Raw genomic sequence first — 11,701 nt, forward strand, 5'->3', positions numbered from 1 at the left:
AGATACCTAACTTGCAACATCACCATTAAATATATCCAGTTTCAAATATGTTCATCCCTGTCTACCTTTTTTTTTTTTGAGACAGAGTTTCACTCTTGTTTCCCAGGCTGGAGTCCAATGGTGGGATCTCGGCTCACCACAACCTCCGCCTTCCAGGTTCAAGTGATTCTTCTGCCTCAGCCTCCGGAGTAGTTGGAATTACAGTCATGCCCCACCACGCCCAGCTAATTTTTTGTATTTTTAGTAGAGACAGGGTTTCTCCATGTTGGTCAGGCTGGTCTCGAACTCCTGACCTCAGGTAATTTGCCCACCTCGGCCTCCCAAAGTGCTGGGATTACAGGCGTGAGCCACCGCACCCAGCCGCCCTACCTTTATCTTTGCAACTGAGTTCTACAATTCAAATGAACTATCGACTGTAAAATTATTTTTCATATTGATGATATTCTGGTCTTTATAACAAAATCATTAATTCTAGAAATGATGTACTTTATAAATGAAAGAGGAAAGAGAGAAATTTTGTTATTTTCAAGACTTAAAATCTTATTTAAGGCTGAGAATGGTGGCTCACACCTGTAATCACTCTCAGTACTTTGGGAGGCGGAAGCAGGAGGAATGCTTGAGGCTATGAGTTTGAAACTAGCTTGGGAAACAGAGCAAGGCCCAGTTTCTAAAAAATTTAAAGGTGAGCCGGGCACAGTGGCATGTGCCTGTAGACCTAGCTACTCAGGAGGTTAAGGTAGGAGGATTGCTTAAGCCCAGGAGTTTGAGGCTGCAGTGAGCTTTATCATGCCACTGCATTCCAGCCTGGGCCACAGAGTGAGACCCTGTCTCTAAAAATAAAAAAATAAAAACAAAAAACTCCACACGTTTTATTTAAGATATGCTTCATCAAGGCCAGGCGTAGTGGCTCACACCTGTAATCCCACCACTTTGGGAGGCTGAGGCGTGTGGATCACATGAGCTCAGGAGTTCAAGACCAGCCTGGCCAACATGGTGAAACCTCGTCTATACCAAAAATACAAAAATTAGCCGGGCGTGGTGATGTGCGCCTGTCGTCCCAGCTAGTTGGGAGGCTGAAACAGGAGAATCACTTGAACCTAGGAGGCAGAGGTTGCAGTGAGCCAAAATCGTGCCACTGCACTTTAGCCTGGGCAACAAAGTGAGAGAGTGAGACTCTGTCTCAAAAACAAAAAAAGAAAACAAAACAACAACAACAACAAGATATGCCTCATCACAAGTTAATAAAAACAGAAGTGACATTATCAAAAGGAATAGTCTCTTTTGAATATAGTCTTATATTTCTCAATAAGGCTATCAAGTGAAGGCTTTAGCCTTCTTAGTAGCTAGGACTACATAAGTGTACTACTGCACTTGGCTGAAATCCACTTTTTTTGAAAGTTCACTTAGTAAATATATATATATATATTTTTGAAACAGAGTCTCATTCTGTCAACTAGGCTACAGTGCAGTGGCACGATCTCAGCTCACTGCAACCTCCACCCCCCAGGTTCAAGTGACTCTCCTACTTTAGCCTCCCAAGTAGCTGGGATTACAGGCACACGCCACGATGCCTGGCTAATTTGTGTATTTTTAGTAGAGACGGGGTTTCACCATGCTGGCCAGGCTGGTCTCAAACTCCTGACCTCGTGATACGCCCACCTCAGCCTCCCAAAGTGCTGAGATTACAGGCATGAACCACCACACCCAGACTAGTTCACTTAATATTTTTACAAACATATATATTACGCTTTTGCTTGTAATTATAATCACTATTTAAAAATTACTAGCAAGGGCTGGGTGCGGTGGCTCACGCCTCAGCACTTTAGGAGGTGGAGGCAGGCAGATAACAAGGTCAGGAGTTCGAGACCAGCCTGGCCAACATGGTGAAATCCTGTCTGTACTAAAAATACAGAAATTAGCTGGGCATGGTGGTGGGTACCTGTAATCTCTGCTACTCGGGAGACTGAGACAGGAGAATCATTTGAACCCGGGAGGCAGAAGTTGCAGTGAGCCGAGATTGCACCATTGCACTCCAGCCTGGGAGACAGGGTGAGACTCTGTCTCAAAACAAACAAACAAACAAAAAACCAACCAGCCAAACAAACATTACTAGTCAGGCAAGGAGCTCATGCCTGTAGTGCCAGTACTTTGGGTTTGCTTGAGCCCAGGAGTTTGACACTAGCCTGGGTAACTTGGCGAAACCTCATCTCTACCAAAAATATAAAAATTAGGCAGGTCTGGTGGTGCACACCTGTGGTCCCAGCTATTTGGGGGGGCTGAGGTAAAAGATCAATTGATCCAGGAGGTCAAGGCTGTAGTGAGCCATGATCACACCACTACACTCCAGCCTGGGCGACCAAGCAAGACCTTGTCTCAAAGAAAAAAAAAAAAGTAAAAACAAAACACAGTATGCCAAGCTGCTCTAAACATTTAATTTTTTTTTTTTTTTTTTTTTGAGACAGAGTTTTGCTCTGTTGCACAGGCTGAAGTGCAGTGGCGCAATCTTGGCTCACTGCAACATCTGTCTCCCGGGTTCAAGCAATTCTCCTGCCTCAGCCTCCCGAGCAGCTGGGACTACAGGCGTGCACCACCATGCCCAGCTAATTTTTGTATTTTTAGTAGAGATGGGGTTTCTCCATGTTGGTCAGGATGGTCTTAATCTCTTGACCTCATGATCCACCCGCCTTAGCCTCGCAAAGTGCTGGGATTACAGGCATAAGCCACTGCACTTGGCCCAACATATTTTTTACTTTGGGTTTTTTCATTTTTTGAGAAGAAGTCGCCCAGGCTGGAGTGCAGTGGGCATCTTGGCTCACTGCAACCTCTGCCCCCTGGGTTCAAGCAATTCTCCCACCTCAGCCTCCTGAGTAGCTGGGACTACAGGTGACCACCACCACGCCCAGCTAAGTTTTGTATCTTTTTTTTTTTTTTTTTTTCAGTACAGATGGGGTTTCGCCTTGTTGGCCAGGCTGGTTGAACTCCTGACCTCAAGTGATCCACTGCCTCAGCACCCCAAAGTACTGAGATTACAGGCATGAGCCACCGCGCCTGGCATTCATTCATTCATTCATTCATTCATTTTACAAAAGTTTATTCTTAAATGTACAACAGCTCCAAGACAACACTGAATTCCAGCTATAGGTGGTAAAAGATGTTACGGCAGGGAATACAGGTGTTTCAATATGGATGAAATAAAGGGTCACCATTTCCTCAGGCACAAGGAGCAGCTCACTTTTTGGCAGATTTCTTAATTCCACCTGTGGCCAGGGGCCCTTCCCCACTGCCTTCGCATTTAGCTCCTTGAGTTTCTTCTGCTCCTCTTTTTGTTTCTGCTTGAAAGCCTTATCTTCCTCATCCATCTCCTTGGCCTGCTTCTTAGGCTGTTTCAGGGCCTTCTTCTTGCCACCTTTGCTGCCGGACATAGTGCCTGCCGTCCCTTCCCCACCCATGGCCTTTATGTTTTATAAATATATACAGATGGGGTTTTGTCACATATATATATATATATATATATAAATAAAATAACTAAGCTCATAGAATAAGTTTATTGTTTAATATCTGGTTTCCTAGAATTATGAAAATAATCTATAAGCAAATTCATGTGACATCACTAAATTTTACATATAGATGATAAAAACTTCAGAAGGACAGAAAAGGAGTTACTATTTAAAACTGTGGGCCAACACTTGAGGAGGCTAAGGCAGGAGGATTGCTTAGGCCCAGAAGCTCAAGATCACCCTGGGCAACACAGTGAAACCTGGTCTCTGCAAAAAATTTTAAAAATCAGTCAGGCTTGGTGGCACACACTTATCATCCCAGGTACTCAGGAGATTGAGGTGGGAGGATCACATGAGCCCAGTAGGTTTTGGCTGCAGTGAGCAGCAGCTACACTCCAGCCTGGGTGACAGAATGAGACCCTGTCACACAAAAAAATAAACAAACAAATAAATGAAACTACAGGCCAGTAACGGTTGCTCAAGCCTGTAATCCCAACACTTTTGGAGGCCAAGGCAGGAGGATCACCTGAACCCAGGAGGTGGAAACCACCCTGGGCAACATTTTGAGACTCCACCTTTATATTAAAAAACAATTTTTTTAAAATTAAAAAATAATATGGCCAGGCATGGTGGCTCATGCCTGTAATCCCAACACTTTGGGAGACCGAGGTAGGCGGATCACCTGAGGTCAAGAGTTGGTAACCAGCCTGGCCAACATGATGAAACCCTGTCTCTACTAAAACTACAAAATTTTTCCAGGAGAATCACTGGAACCCGGGAGGCAGAGGTTGCAGTGAGCCAAGGTCACGCCATTGCACTCCAGCCTGGGTGACAGAGAGAGACTCCATCTCAAAAAAATAAAAATAAAATAAATAAATTAAAAACAAAAAACAAAGAAGTGAGACAGCAAGCTAGTTCTCTTTTTTCCTGTTTTCCTGAATAGCCACAGAGTTCATCCAATACTGTTTAATACTGTTTACTAAAGAATTCCCTATTTTCTCTGGGTGTGGTGACATGCACCTGTAGGCCCAGCTGCTTGGGAGGCTGAGGCAGGAGAATCACTTGAACCCAGGAGGCAGAGGTCACAGTGAGCTGAGATCGCACCACTGCACTCCTACCTGGGTGACAAAGGAAGACTCTGTCTCAAATAAATAAATAAATAAATAAAAAGGACTCTGTTACCTCTGTTTCCCACATTCTCTTCCATAGGCCATTTTGGCTGATAAATCTTACCATCAAATCTTTGAAAATATTATTTATATATATATGCGCACATATACTTTTTGGACATTGAAAGACATTCCATAGTTAAAATCATTATCACTTAAAAATGAATTAAAAAGGCCAGATGCAGTGGCTTATGCCTGTACTTTGGGAGGATGAGAAGAATGGATTGCTTCGAGCTCAGGGGTTCTAGACCAGCCTTAATGGAATTTTAAAACATGGCGAGCGAAACCCCATCTCTACAAAAAATACAAAAATTAGCTGGGCGTGGTAGCATGTGCTTGTGATCCCAGCTACTTGTGAGGCTGAGGCTACGGAATCACTTGAACCCAGGAAGCAAAGGTTGCAATGAGCCGAGATTGCACCACTGCATACCAGCCTGGGGGACAAAGTGAAACCTGTCTCAAAAAAAAAAAAAAAAAAAAAAAAGAATTAAGGTTCAAACAAAAATTAAATAAAGTTATTAGTTGTCTCCTTTTGTCTGGCTCATGAGAATATATTCTAGTCAGTAAATGGGGAGCTATACAGTAAGGAAAGTACAACTCAGAAACAGTATGAATCCGACACTATCAAAATACAAACACCGTACCAGATGAGCCAAAGTATTCAAGATACAAGGCATATGTTCTTTTGTGGACTAGGAAGAATTCAAGACTTTTTTTTTTTAATAGCCTGGATGAAATTTTCCTTAAACCCATCCAACTCCATTTGGCTTTTATTCACTTTGATTCTCTGTTTGGGGTCATTCCTAGAAATCACAGAATGGATATGAATCTTGAATAACTGTAAATATACATGCTCTAGTGATAAACGAATGCCTGCATATGAGCTGGCTTAGTGAGAACTCAGCCCTGAAATCCAGTCTGATCATCTCCAGGCAAAATGCTGTATTACAGTTTCTGGGTATACAAACCAGAAGCCCACGTGTGTCTTTGATTGTGTGAATAAACACTGATGGATGGGCACACGTCCTTAACAGTTTTTGCCAGTTTATGGCAAAATGAGTTCAATAAAGACCATGTGCTGTTATAAAACTAAATTATTAAATTTATATGACCTTCCCGTGTTCTCATATTACCTTCTTCCCATTTTAAAAAGGTAAAGCTGGTATCCCTTTGTGAATACTTTCAACACCCACTCTGAATTTTTTCCTCACTGGCCCATTAAATCCAGAAGTCTGGGATTAGTTGCCTGGGACTATAAGTAACTATCAAAATCGCATGGCTTTTTTTTTTTTTTTTCCCTGAAGGATGGCCAAACTTAGTATTTGATCTAGTACTTAAATTTGCAACATGTTGCTACAAGTAATGGAATGTTGCATTATAACCACCTATTGAAAAACTTTAAAGAAATTACTTTACCAATGATTTATTTTACTAACTGAAACAAAATTATAGATAAATAAGCAGAAGAAAATTTTAGCAACGATGTCATCTTTCATTTATAGCGTTTTTTGTTTGTTTGTTTGTTTGTTTGAAAGGGAGTCTCCCTGTATCGCCAAGGCTGGAGAGCAGTGGCACAATCTCAGCTCACTGCCACCTCTGCCTCCCAGGTTCAAGCGATTCTCCTGCCTCAGCCTCCTCCCAAGTAGCTGCAATTACAGCACCTGCCACCACACCTGGCTACTATTTGTATTTTTAGTAGAGACGGGGTTGGCCCCATTTGGCCAGGCTGGTCTTGAACTCCTGACCTCAAGTGATCCTCTTGTCTCTGCCTCTCAAAGTGCTGGGAATACAGACATGAGCCACTACACCTGACCTATTTATAGCTTAATGGAATTTTAAAATAAACGAGATAACACAATTGTATTTAATTTAGTAATTTTGACAGGCGAGGGTGGCTGTAATCCCAGCTACTCAGAAAAATGAGAAAGGACAATAGTTTGAGCCCAGGAATTGAAAACCAGCCTAGGCAGCACAGCAAGACCTAAGTTCAACAAACAAACAAACAAACAAACAAACAACAAACAAACATAACCAGAGTATAATTTAGTCCTTTTAAACCAGCACTAGTCTAGTATATATAAAAATAATTTATAGGCTGGGCATGGTGGTAAATGCCTGTAATCCCAACAGTTTGGGAGGTTGATGTGGGCGGATCACTTGAGGCCAGGAGCTTGAGAACAGCCTGGCCAGCATGGCAAAAACTTCTCTCTACTAAAAATACAAAAAAAAAAAAATTAGCTGGGCGTGGTGGCACATGCGCGTAATCCCAATTACTCAGTAGGCTGAGGCAGGAGAATCATTTGAACCTAGGTGGTGGAGGTTTCAGTGAGCCAAGACTGCGCCACTGTACTCCAGCCTGAGCGACAGAGTGAGACTGTCTCAAATAAATAGATTCGATAAAAAAAAAATTTATAAATGAAGGGAATAGTTCTCATATTAGGAAACTTACCCTAGATGTTTTCCTTCCTCACCTCAGCAATTTTTGCTTGTTTGTTTCCTTTAAAGCACGTAACTGCAATCTGTCATTTCTTTGTTTGTCTTTAATTTTTTGCCTATTTCTCTCAGCAGCATTTAATCTCCTTGAGGTCTCACATTGATTTTTGTTGTTGTTGTTGTTGTTGGAGACAGGGTCTCAATCCCTGCTCACTGCAGCCTCAACCTCCTCGACTCAAGAATCCTCCCACCTCAGCCTCCCAAGTAGCTGGGATTATAGGCACAAGCCATCATGCCCGGCTAATTTTTGTAGAGACAGGATTTCGTCATGTTGGCCAGGGTGGTATAAAACTCCTGAGCTCAAGCCATCTGCCCGCCTGGGTCTCCCTAAGTGCTAGGAGCATAGGCATGTACCATGGTTCCTGGCCCACGTTGGTCTTATTTACCATAGTGGCTCCAGCATTTAGTATGTGCTCAAAAAACATTGTGTGAATGTTAATAACACTGTTTTTCAGAAAGGGGTGCTTGTTGAACATCTAATATGTGCTAGGCAATGATACTAAATTTGAGTATCACTATGTCATGCAAATCAAGATCATGAATAAATGTGATTCATTTATGATGTGGTTCTCCTTTTAAAATGTGTTTCAAAAAGATTATAAGTATAGCCATAAGAAAGCATCCTGTCCTCTCTCCTAGTAAGTTATAGGCCCCACAGTCCCCATCCACCCTACCACTACTTTTTTTTTTTTTTTTTTTTTTGAGATGGAGTCTTGCTCTGTCACCCAGGCTGGAGTGCAGTCGCACAATCTCAGCTCACTGCAACCTCCACCTCCCGGGTTCAAGCGATTCTTCTGCCTCAGCCTCCTGAGTAGCTGGGACTACAGGTGTATGCCACCACACCTGGCTAATTTTTGTATTTTTAGTAGAGACAGAGTTTCGCCATATTAGCCAGGCTGGTCTCAAACTCCTGACCTCGTGATCCGCCCGCCTCAGCCTCCCGAAGTGTGGGAATTACAGGCATGAGCCACTGCACCCTGCCTTTTTTTTTTTTCTTTTGTTCTTGAGATGGAGTTTCACTATTGTTGGCCAGGCTGGGGTGTAATGGTGTGATCTTGGCTCACCACAACCTCTGTGTCCCGGGTTCAAATGATTCTTCTGCCTCAGCCTCCCGAGTAGCTGGGATTACAGGCACGCACTACCACGCCTGGCTAATTTTGTATTTTTAGTAGAGGCGGGATTTCTCCATGTTGGTCAGGCTGGTCTCAAACTCCCGACCTCAGGTGATCCACCCGCCTCGGCCTCCCAAAGTGCTGGGATTACAGGCGTGAGCCACCGTGACTGGCCTGAAGATCAAAATGACATTTGGAGGGCTCAAACAAACCAAATTGTAGCAGACCCCAACACCAAAAGGTTTTCATTAATGAAGAGAAATATCCATGGTGCATTATCTCTTTATAAGAAAATCTATGATAAGCAAACAAACAAATAAGCAAACCGCACTGGACATATTTTTGAAAATAGTGACACCTCCTTAAGAGCCTCAGGCAGGTCCTTCAGGAGGTATTCCAGAAGAAGGCATTGTTATCGTGGGAGATGACAGCTCCTAGCATGTTATTGTCCCTGAAGAACTTTCAGTGGGACAAGATGTGGAAGTGGAAGACAGTGTATCGATGATCCTGACCCTGGGTAGGCTTAGGCTAATGTGTGTGTCTGTCTTTTAGTTTTTAACAAAAACCAACTTTTTTTTTTTTTTTTTTCAGACAGAGTTTCACTCTTGTCACCCAGGCTGGAGTGCAATGGTGCGATCTCGGCTCACTACAACCTCTGCCTCCTGGGTTCAAGTGATTATCCTGCCTCAGCCTCCTGAGTAGCTGGGATTACAGGCATGCGCCACCACACCCGGCTAACTTCTGTATTTTTAGTAGAGACAGGGTTTCACCTTGTTGCTCAGGCTGGTCTTGAACTCCTGACCTCAGGTGATCCGCCTGCCTCAGCCTCCCAAAGTGCTGGGATTATAGGCGTGAGCCACTGCGCCTGGCCACAATCACTTATTTTATCATTACGGACACATAGTTATTTATTTTACACCTTGGATTGTACATCAAGGTATAAATGCCTTGATTTATAAATCAAGGTATAAATGTTTTTTATTTTGTTGCTTAAATTGTTTTAGTTTTAGCCAGTTGAAATGATAGTTGATTTTGTTGTCATTGTTATTGATTTGTTTAAGTTTTCTTCTTCCTACATAGCTCCTGTTTCCTCCAATTTCTATTTTTCTATGCATGTGTTTATTATATCCTTCATGGCCGGGTGCGGTGGCTCACGCCTGTAATCCCAGCACTTTGGGAGGCTGAGGTAGGTGGATCACGAGGTCAGGAGATCGAGACCATCCTGGCTAACACGGTGAAACCCCATCTCTACTAAAAATACAAAACAAAACAAAACCAATTAGCTGAGTGGTGGTGGGCACCTGTAGTCCCAACTACTCAGGAGGCTGAGGCAGGAGAATGGCATGAACCCGAGAGGTGGAGCTTGCAGTGAGCTGAGATCTCACCACTGGACTCCAGCCTGGGCAACAGAGTGAGACTCTGTCTCAAAAATAAATAAATAAATAAATAAAATAAAAAAATAAAAAATATCTTTCATATTAGACATTTTCCTCAAGTGTTTGAATATCTTTAGTGCTCTGCATATTTGAAGTGAAGGGAATAAAAAAGCCAGTGTGTTGGCCTGGCGTGGTGGCTCACGCCTGTAATCCCAGCACTTTGGGAGGCCAAGGCGGTGGATCACCTGAGGTCAGGAGTTCGAGACCAGCCTGCCCAACATGGCGAAACCTTGTCTCTACTAAAAATACAAAAAATGTACCGGGTGTGGTGGCGCATGCCTGTAATCCCAGCTACTCAGGAGGCTGAGACAGGAGAATTGATTGAACCCAGTAGGCAGAGGTTGCAGTGAACTGACATCACACCCCTACACTCCAGCCTGGGCAACGAGAGCAAAACTCTGTGTCCAAAAAAAAAAAAAAACAAAACCTGATGTGGGACCCTCTGAGCCTAAGAGGAACCTACTCACTTTATGCATCCCTGCCAGTGAAATGCGTATCTTGAGTCACTATTCTCATGACTTAGCCCTCAGCTGACCATGACTGGTCAGCCTCCCAGACAAGACTCTGTAGAACTTAATCCTAGAGGTGATGAAGACCTAGTTGCCACCTCTCTACAAAAAGAAATAGGGGATACAGGGAAAAGAAGGTGGGGTGGTGGTGTTTCATCATTCAATTGATATATGTGGTCACCTAAATAGTAATGTAGCTATTAGAGGAAATCATTCCTGCCTACAGCTGATGCATCCCATTACGGAGACTGCAGCTTGGATCTTCAGAGGCTCAATATCCCCCTTTGCTGTTTAGAGGGCAAAGTGTTGAGATAGACTTTCAGTGGCTGGACTGGGGATGGGGTGTTCCTTAAACAGCTTACAAACCTTTTTTTTTTTTTATTTCAGTATTGCACTTTCAGTTCCAGGAGTACTTGGAGGCAATTTTTGCTTGTTTGTTTCCTTTAAAGCATATAACTGCGATCTGTCATTTATTCGTTTGTCTTTAATTTTTTGCCTCCCTAACTGCTAGGATTTTTGAAGATACTATGATGTATATTGACTAAACTCTACTCTTTCCCTCCCTGACAATACTGTGATGAAGACCAAGCAGCCATGAGGAGGCCCATGTGGAAGTAGACAAAGAGCCTTTACCAACAGGCCAAGGCTGAACTCCCAGAAGACCCGGCCATGTGAGGGAGCTCCCATAGAAATAAAATCTCTATTTCGACTTAGGCAACTCCAGCTGATGCAATATGGAAAAAATATCAAGCTGTTCAGCTGAGTTATTCTTGATTTCCTGATCACAAATCATTAGCAAAATAAAACTAAGTTAGTAAGTTTTGGGTAGTTTGTTGCACTGCAAGAGAAAACCAAAACAGGGCCTTTAAAAAAATTTATTTTCAGTTGGGCGCGGTGGCTCATGCCTGTAATCCCAGCACTTTGGGAGGCCAAGGCAGGCAGATCACAGGGTCAGGAGATCGAGACCATCCTGGCTAACACGGTGAAACCCCGTGTTTAATAAAAAATACAAAAAATTAGCCAGGCATGGTGGCATGCACCTGGAGTCCCAGCTACTCAGAAGGCTGAGGCAAGAGAATCGCTTGAACTGGGAGGCGGAAGTTGCAGTAAGCCAAGATTGTGCCACTGCACTCCAGCTTGGGCGACAGAACGAGACTCCATTTCAAAAAAATAAATAAATAAAAATTCCTTTTCTGTGTTTTAATATGCTATGGCTGCTGCCCTAACAAAACACCATGAACTGGGTGGCTTAAACAATTAATTATCTCACCGTTCTGGAGGCTGAAAGCTCAATGTTAAGGTACTGGCAGGATTGATTTGATTCTAGGGCCCCTCTTCTAGGCTTTGCAGATGGCCATGTTCATTCTGTGTCTTCACATGGTCTTTCGTCTGTTCTCACACATCCCCAGTATCCCTTTGTGAGCCCAAATTTCCTCTTCTTACAAGGACACCAGTCAGATTGTATTAAGGCCCATCCTAAGAGCC

The 11,701-nt window shown here is 43.2% G+C and overlaps 1 pseudogene; it reads right to left on the reverse strand.

The window, feature by feature from the left end:
- Nucleotides 1-3,228: 3,228 nt before the first annotated feature.
- Nucleotides 3,229-3,422, reverse strand: LOC112428817 (translation machinery-associated protein 7-like; annotated as a pseudogene).
- Nucleotides 3,423-11,701: the final 8,279 nt, after the last annotated feature.

Source organism: Macaca nemestrina, chromosome 4, assembly GCF_043159975.1.
Source record: "Macaca nemestrina isolate mMacNem1 chromosome 4, mMacNem.hap1, whole genome shotgun sequence".
Lineage (NCBI taxonomy): Eukaryota > Metazoa > Chordata > Mammalia > Primates > Cercopithecidae > Macaca > Macaca nemestrina.